This window comes from Daphnia magna, linkage group LG5 (genome assembly GCF_020631705.1).
Source record: "Daphnia magna isolate NIES linkage group LG5, ASM2063170v1.1, whole genome shotgun sequence".
In the NCBI taxonomy this organism is placed as follows: Eukaryota; Metazoa; Arthropoda; class Branchiopoda; order Diplostraca; family Daphniidae; genus Daphnia; species Daphnia magna.
Window position 1 is genome coordinate 5,722,556 of NC_059186.1, and position 9,402 is coordinate 5,731,957.

General features: G+C 35.7%; 1 long non-coding RNA gene and 1 pseudogene across 1 annotated transcript; one reads left to right on the forward strand and one right to left on the reverse strand.

Annotated features, from left to right (window-relative positions):
- Nucleotides 1-5,573: 5,573 nt before the first annotated feature.
- LOC123472218 lies at nt 5,574-6,763 on the reverse strand. The gene is made up of 3 exons (XR_006646558.1): nt 6,288-6,763; nt 5,969-6,215; nt 5,574-5,905 (listed from the first exon to the last, which is right to left on the reverse strand). It is a non-coding gene; the product is annotated as an uncharacterized LOC123472218 (long non-coding RNA).
- Nucleotides 6,764-6,795: 32 nt separating this feature from the next.
- On the forward strand, nt 6,796-9,141 carry LOC116923351 (annotated as a pseudogene).
- Nucleotides 9,142-9,402: the final 261 nt, after the last annotated feature.

Below are 9,402 nucleotides of genomic sequence, written 5' to 3' on the forward strand. Positions count from 1 at the left end.
CATGAAACTAGAGAGAGTCAATCAGAAACTTTGTGTAAATTCTACGTTATTGCTGAAAATAAATCTTTTGAAATTTCTGTTTGGTATAGATTTTGCTGATAATTTAATATTTTGATCAACTTCTTTTCCATCTAGGTGCTTTAAAATTACCTAACAAAAACGGAACACGTATAAGCTACTGTCTCCATTATCTTGGCAAATTTCTTGAACTAGACTGGCTAAAATTGGAGCAAGCTCAGTATCTTCTATTAATAAAACATTCTCAGCGTTTTTATTATAATTGTTATAAAACTGGGAAGAAATTTTACAGATAGACAGATTTTCTCTGTTACTTTCTGTAGTTTTTCTACTCGTAGCATCAAATCATGTGCCTATCTATGTATTGGTTCCACTCCGAAACTGTTCAAATTTTAGCCAGTCTAGTTCAAGAAATTTGCCTCAGCAATTGCTGTAAACATAAAAGGCAAGAAGGAGTTACTCTTATAAAAAAACAATAATAGACGAAAATGGTAATCAATCAAAAGAGTACTTTTAAACTTAAACCGAGCTATTAATCTATTGCTTTAAGAAAACTTTACTTGAACTTAAAAATAAAATTAATCGTTAAATTTGCTATTAATCGCTTGAAAAAAAGAACATATAAATATCATAGACGCTCTGTTAGAAAAATTATAAACAAGCATGTCACAAAATTACTTTAAAATATGGGGCCTAAAACAATTTGAAGCAAAATGGGATCATTTACAACAATACACAGCTCTGGGGAAAGCCGATGGGAAAATGTGCGTGGACGCCCATATAAAATAAGCAGATTCAAGTATTTAACATAATTGCGTATTAACACAATCTCCCTTTGATTATTTTCGATTCACTCGGAGAAAATCCAAATGCAAAAGCAATACAAAGGAAATTCAATTTAGGCATCATCTCATCTCATCTCTAATGAAAATGGTAAGGGGAAGTTAAATTACAGTGGTTTTTCCTGCTCTATACGGGCTGCGCTGACGGGTTAAATATAGAGAGACTACTCCCCGTTTCTCGTCTGTAAAAAAACGACGATCCACTAATCGTGATATTTATTCAAGGGGAGTAGGAGGGAGTCAGAGAAAAGAGAACGTCTGCTAAGTGCAATATAACATCGATAGGGTATAGATGTACGCTTCCCTGTAGGAAAAAGGCGGGTTACAGATTTTTCTTTTTCAGATTGAATATCGAAAGAAACCTAGGAGAACAAGTAAAAAAGGTAAAAAGAAATGCTAGACTGTAGACACAGTGTGCGACAGGCATAAACTTTATAATAGCAGCTATCTCTACTCTTTTTTTACATAACGAATAGTAAGAGAAGAATCGAGTTGGCCAAGGGTGGGGTCCCATATTGAACTATTTATTTTTCTATTTGATGTCGTAATGTTTGTAACATCGTTTGACGTTTTCTTCTTCATTCGTGTTGTAAACCATTTGTCTTCATCGATATATGTATTCAACATTATATGACAGACTGGAGGGCGAATGGGATTTTACTGAACCACAATTCATAAAACCCTTTTATCATTTACCACGTCAAATTCCAACACTTCTGACTCCTCCCATTTCCACGTTGACTTCCGCGCAGAATCGGAGAGTGACAAAAGTTATGAGGAAGAACAAGACGTAGCAAGGAGGAGGCTGGATGAAGCTTTGATAGAAAAGAAAAAAAAAACAGTTCCAGAATTTAAGGAACATTAAAGGAAGAACAGTAAAACGGCGAGATACGGATCAACAACAGAGACTTACTGCGTTCAAGGTAGGTTTTCGAGTGTTTTAATGCATTTTTCTTATTTGTATACTAATGAACTATATTTATACGTCGTATAGGAGTCTTAAAAAGGGAAAAAAGAGGGACCTCAAAGAAACAAGCCATGGTCGGCTGTTGAGTGGCAAAACCATTGGAACTCCCTCGACCAAAGACAACAGGACAATCTAGATCGCAAGAAGTCTCACTGCCATATAAGTATTGGTTCTAAGATTAATGAGATGGCAGCGAATTACAATGTCTCAGTAATTTGCTTAATCCGTTACCCCAATAGAACTCAACATACCAAGTATGTGTTAGTAAGCGGAGATGGAATTAAATATTCCAAATAAAGAGACGGTCTTCTAAGTGAAGAACTCTGGCATCGATATTGGAACAAAAAACAAAGTAAGTAGTTAGTTATATAACTCAGCAGTTAGTATTAAAAATATCTATTATTTACTATTTTAAATTATATTTTTCAGAGAAAACGAAAACAGTTATGTGAGGAGAATGGCCTGTGGCTTAGAAGAGCCAGTAAAAGAAAAAGAAAAGAGAGAACAGTGGAAAGGACAGAGAAAGAGAAAAGTATGCAATCAGATTTTGTGAGACTAGAGAAAGAAGAAGACGAGGAAGTATGGGACAATCGAAAGGGGAAACAGGTAACAAATATCTACAAAATATACACACAAGTTTTAAAATTTTTATGTTATTTACATTAGAGAAAGAAAAAAAGACAATCCGATAATGAGAGCGTAGAAAGTGGAGAAGAAAACAATGAAAGATTGGACAGCGGAATAGAAAACCAGGTAATAAATAGATACAATATATACAGTTTAATATAATTTAAATTTACAATAGCAAATAGGAAAATCACACAACGGGACAGTAGAAATCGAAGAAGAAAACGACGAAAGATTGGACAGGGGAATATGGAATCAGGTAGGAAGTATATACAAACTAAAAAAACAAGTTTTAAAAGATTTTTTAACACTGTGTGTACTTTTTGTGTGTGTTAAAAATATAACTGGCAGTAACCTAGTCCTTATTTTGATATTAATCCGGTCAGGCAAAAGGAATACAACGAATTCAGAAGCAGAAGATTTTTTAAACTTTTGATTTTAAAAAATAAAATAATACGTCTTCTTCGGCAGTATTCTAGGCTAACCGACGGAAGAATTATTTATAATTCCGGACTAAATATATTTATTCTTAAGAGACAGCTTTGTCTTAAGTTAGATGCACGTTATTTTTTAAAAAGGTTGGTTCATCTTTGAAAGAAAATGTATTTGTAAATTTTTTTTTACATTCTATGAACCAAAAATTTCACAAAATTGTCAGCATGAGTTAGTAAGTCCTTCAAAGTCATTAATACTGGAACATTTCAATTTCGATTCGTTTAAAAATAGTTCATATTCAACCGCTAGATAACGAATGGGAAGAGAATATTTTGTTAAAGAAAATATATATGATGTAAAATCGACCATTCACAGGTATGAATGAATTTGATTGGCTAATTAAATTTCCCGTTCAATTTTTTCATCTGGTTATTTTAGTAAAATGCAGGGAGACCCGGGTCGGATCGAGTTGGCCAAAACTTGATCCTCAACACGCCCCGAATGCCCTTATCAAAAACCCACCCAAATATGAAGAAAAATGGAACCAGTTTTTTAAAAATTACTTTACTTGAACGATTATTAATGAAATCAACAATTTTAAAACATATGAAAGAGCTTTGTCTTAAGAAAATATATAGCCTATTAAAGCCTCGCTTAGGGCGTAAATCGATAAAATTATTTACAGTTAAAATTTAAAATTAAGGTAAGTGTGATGAAATCTCCTGTTCAATGAAGCAACCGTTTAAGGTCTATAATCATTTAAAAAATGAAATCATGTTTTCTTAAGACAACCCTTCTTCTGTTACTTGGAGAAAAACCAAGACAAACCTGTGTCTAAACTTTGTGAGCATGTGTTGCTATTTCTACCAAATAATTTCAAGTCTCATAAGAGCATCGGAAAACATTTTCCAAAAAATTGACCAACCAAGTCTAAGCAAGAGATGGCGGCTTGATGGAAACAGGCACTCCGTATATACTTTGCCTTTTTCAAACCGCTATGACATCTGATATCATTTTACCGTCTTGTTAATCACGCGTAATTTAGCCGAATTCAAGTTTTAATTTTTTTAACATATTAACCGTAGCCATAACTATGAAGTTCATTTGTTAAAAATTTCTATTTCCTTTCAGAACTTATAAATTTTAAAGAATAAGTAAAGAAACGTGCTCGCTCAGCAGTTTTTTCTCCCCTAGCCAGATCTCCCATGTCCTTCAACGCGTCTTCCCTCTACCGATGCCAAGGCAATGCCCAGTGCTTTGGAGATGAATTCAATCAAACAATTTCGATGAAATAATTTGTACGCTGTTTTTGATTACGTTTTTTAAAACTATGAAATATATTTTAAAGCAAGAAACGAATATTTGTATAATATTTTAATACCAAAGCCTGGTTCAAAAATTCTCCATCTATCGGTAAAGGTCGCATGGTTCGATAGCGTTATGAAGATGGCGTCATCTGTTCATCATCAACCTCAGCGTTAATTTACAAATAAGAAAAACGTAAAATTATCAAATAAAATTAACTTTCATGTATCTATTTTTTATTATTCATCTTTTTAAATATGTAAATTGCATTTTCTGAAACATTTGATTTGTTAGAAATCGATTTTGAATCGGTTTCATTTCAAGCAGACACCAAGCATCAAATGCGTGGTCTGTGCTATGTGATTGCATTGTTACTGCTGGAGTGAGCAATTTCAGGTAAATAAGGTTATAATGTTGTCAATTTCTATTCCAATATAATGTTAAACTTGGTTGTAAAGATTGCGTCATGATGGCGTGCCCCGTTGCGTCGTGATCGGCGTGCCCTTTTAGCGTCATGATTGGCGTGCCCTGTGTTAACACGATATGTATTATTTATTCGTGGGCTGGTATGTGTGTTTGCAATGTAATTGGCATCATTTAAAACTAGTTAATTTCCAATTTTCTTACATAATGATTTCAACACCAGCATTGGTCAGAGGAGACTCACAAGCAGCAAGGAAAGGAGGCTGCTCTTCATCAGCCAGAAGTTTGATACAAAGGAGTACACAAGTTTATTTCATTACTTGTAAGTATATTCATAGTTTGTAATTAATATCTTTGTTTAATATCTCTGTTTTTCAAGATAAGCAAAGTCAATTTTTTGGATATAGATGGGCAGCAATTTTATCGAGCCATGACATCTAAGTAAGATTTCATTTTTGTATTATATTATGGTTTGACTTTATTAATTGGTCTAACCTTTTTTTAAAATTCAGTTTCTGTTATCCTGCTTGTGGTGACCTGTCATTTGATGATATGTCAAACCTAAGTTGCCTCTAGGAGTATGTAGACAGCTTGATTGAATTTTTTTTTAGTATAATCAAAGTTTACATTTAATCTCTTTGATTTTCTTCATTAAGATTATGAATGTCAAATTTGGGACACAGGTGTGCAGTTTTTTTATCGAGCTCTGACATCTGAGTATGATTTAATTATTTAATTTTCTTAGAGTTTACTTTATTAATTGGTCGAAACCCTTTTTTATATCAGTTGCTATGCTATGCTATGCTTCTGTTGCTATACTCCATGCCTTTGATCCCCTCTCACTCTATGATAAGCCAAAGCTAAGCTACGTAAACAGGTTGATTGCATTATTTGTCACACAACAACACAATGATTTAAATTGATAATAATTACTTTATTTATCAACAAAAACAGTACTATTTCTTTTATTCATCATTATCCAATGTTACTTTTTGTGACTGGTTATAAATAACCAAGTAGACCTATACACATCATCTTTTCTGTAGAGACCGCCATTATTACCTGTTGACGGGACCAAGAAAAGGAATTTTGCCGGTATCATCACATAACATCCGCCACATACCATGTAATCTCCCAAGGGACCCATCATCTCACACACCACTAACAAGACTTCTGGAAAATCGGCGAGCCCCTACACCATATTTTCTACGATTCAGAGATCGAAGACCACCAATATGTTCGGTGACTCCTCCTCCTTCGAGTTGCATCATTCCTATATAAGAAGTCTCTTTTTTCAAAAATAGTATTAGTCTCTGTTTTATTCTAGCACTACTAACATACTAGTACTCACCATGGCTTTCTCTTCTGTTTCAAAGTGTTCTCATTGTGACCGTGACGTTTCCAGCCGGAAGCAATTCTGTCGATGTCTTGTTTGTAAAGTTCCACTTCACCGTGCCTGTTGCGGAGTTGTCTTTGCTAGAGGTGGTACTTTAACATGGAAACAACATTCCAGCAATTATCGTTGTACGAAGTGCGTTGAAGGTGTTGGTAGAGAAACTCTTGCGGATGATGAGAGCGATGATGCAGATCCAGTAAGTCTAAAATTGTATCTTGTTATTTTTAGTAACCGAACTTTGCTTGAATTATGTCCTTATTTTACTAATGGTCACCTTTAACGCTAGGCGAATGGTAGTTTTTCTATGGTGGAAGGAACCTTGGCTTCCCGCGGTACTGATGCAAACCTTGAAGTAGTGGTGGCAGGTGGATCTAATGATGGCAACGACGTGGAAGCGGTAGCTGCAAGAGCTGCAGGGCGTCCAAAAAGGACCATTAGACGCCGGGAGATCCTTGATCCTTCCCATGTAGCCAGACATCGTTCTTCGGTTGCTGCTAATCGGCAGAAATCACCATCACCTTCCCCACACAGAGAATTTCCTATTGCACATTCATCTCCTCTAACTACTTTATCACAAATAATTTTCCCTGATTTGGTATTTGCCTCTCCAATTAGATCTCCTGAAGTTTCTACTCCGCCACAGCGAAGACAACGTGTCCAGAACCCCCTGCAAGAAGTCCGACACTAGAATTCTCCTGCCGAAGCAGAGCATTCATTAGTAAGTGGTCAACATGACAAAATTAGACTCGTTAGTAAAATAATAAACATATCCATTACAGGTAACTGCTGATCTGTCGTTACCATCTGTATCCAGGCGTAATTACGAAAGCGACGGCATACGAGCTGAACCACCAATAGATCCTAATGAATCTGTTTTGGAAGTAATATTTTATCAATTTCAAACCGTTTCTTTTAATTAATATTTTCTTCTTATAGCAATCTTCTTTTGAAGCACCGACGGAACCAGATTATAAGATACACAGCGAAGGTTCTAATAAAGGAAAAGTCAAATTGACCAACGGATTAGGTAACCAATTCAAATAATATTTTAAACGAAACATAACTTACTCATTTTCTTCAAGGTTATTGCTACACTAAAAAACGAGCTAGCGGAAAAAGCTTTACTTGGCTTTGTTCTTCTCGACAGGCCAAAGATCCCTGTAAAGCAACAATCAGTCAAAAAATTAAGTCAGGTCGATATTTCATGGTCGACTACAATCAAAGGGACTTTAAGGAAAATCTACACAATGCAGCAAGTGGAATTCCTCACAATCATCCACCTGACTACGGGAATCACGAGCGGGTAATTCTTTTAACTCATCAATCAATTTAATCAGTTGATGAATAAAATTCTTATTCAGGTTCCAATTTTCAAAAATGCCAAGAAAGAGGCAATAATCGAGAAATTCAAGCCACCAAAAAGGGTTATCTTCGATGAAATCAAGAAAAAGGAGATCGCAGGGAGAGATTTGCCGGATATTGCATTAGCTACCCGGCGGATTAGGTATTGCAACCCTTCTAAATTTAGAAAATAACTTATTGTAATCTGTATTACATATTGCAGATATTTGAGATCAAAATCCTTGCCGCCCAATCCTAGAAAAGATGAGCCATTTTTCGACATCCATTTGACATTCTTTCCTCCGGATTTTTATCAAGGAGCTGTTTTTGCCGGCCAAGGAACCAACAAAGCACGCCATTTGTTGTTCTTCACACCGGTTATGAAAAGGCAGTTGGAGGACTGCAAGACATGATTTATGGATTCTACATTCCACTTCATGCGGCTTCCTTTTACACAAGTAAAACTTTAATAAATTTTAAAAATGTACCTTTAAAAAAATTTTTGTTTTACCTAGCTGTTTTCCATAAACGGAATCATCAAGAACGAAAAGGGAGACCTTAAACAGGTGCCACTCCTGTTCTGTTGCATGACAAGAAGAAGGGCCATCGACTACGTCGCGGTTTTTCAGAAACTGAAGGTAAAAATGGATTATATTAAGTCTACCATACTTTATGAATTGGTAATAAATTTTCTTTTACACACAGGATATCATGCCTCTTCCCCGAGTACGAAGAATTGTAACAGATTTCGAAAGGGCAATGTTTGTGGCAGTTCGGAAACTGTTTCCTATTTGCATTCATTTAGTATGCAATTTCCATTGGTGCCCGGAAGTGATGAAAAAGGTCCGTGATTTTCATCTGTCAGCGCAGTACAACAAAAAAGGGCCAAATCCGATTCGTGACTACATATTCCGTCTGCTGTGTCTCGCATATCTTCCAGGTAAAATTTGCTGAACTTGACTACTTTGATTGCAATTTAAATTTTTAATTTTACTAGTTGACAAGATACCTTCCATCTTCGACTCCTTGCGAGAATCGGCACCACCAGAACTGGAACGATTGATGGACTATATGGAGCGAAACTGGATTAGAGGAAGCTTTTGGACTCCAGTGCATTGGTCCTGCTTCAACCTGCTTCTGAGGACAAATAATGATTGTGAAGGTCTTCATAATGATTGGAATAAGGTAAATTTAAAAATATATACATATGATATAAATACTTATTTTTACATTCTTAACAGTTGGCGGGTGGGCCCAATCTACCGTTTTATAGGATGACAATTGTTCTTCAACAGCTGTGCGAGGACGTTAAGCTTACGCAGAAGCTTCTTTCTCACGAAAAAATTAGGGCCCATAGGAAAAAGGAGACCTAGTTGAAAAACTCTATCTTATTTGCCCTGTGGTCTAGATATCAGGATAATGAGGTATTATTTGCAATTTTCAAATTGATGTAAACGTGTTATAAAAACTATTTCAATTTTGTAGATGTCTACCATGGAACTACTTCAAGAAATAGTACTTGAACTGAAAACTTCATTCCCCACTGTTGTTCCCGACCACCCATTGAACATTAATGACGAAGAAATCGACATATACAATATGTCTCATGAGAGTGACGATGAGTTCTAAGCCCAACTAATAATGTTTTCATGACTGTACTGTTAATTGTAGTTAACGTGTTATGTATGCTGTTTACCATTAATGCTATATGCCCCTGTACTGTAAAGAAAACCAAGAGATAACAAGCCAACTTTGATTAAACTAACAAATAATGCAATCAACCTGTGGACTCCTTTGTCAAACTTCTAGCTGATGAAGAGGAGCCTCCTTTCCTTGCTGCTTGCGAGTCTCCTCTGACCAATGCTGGTGTTGAAATCACTATGCAAGAAGTTTGGAGATTAACTAGTTTTAAATGATGCTAATTACATTGCAAACACACATACCAGCCCACGAATAAATAAAACATATCGTGTTAACACAGGGCACGCCAATCATGACGCTAACACAGGGCACGCCGATCACGACGCAACGGGGCACTCCATCATGAC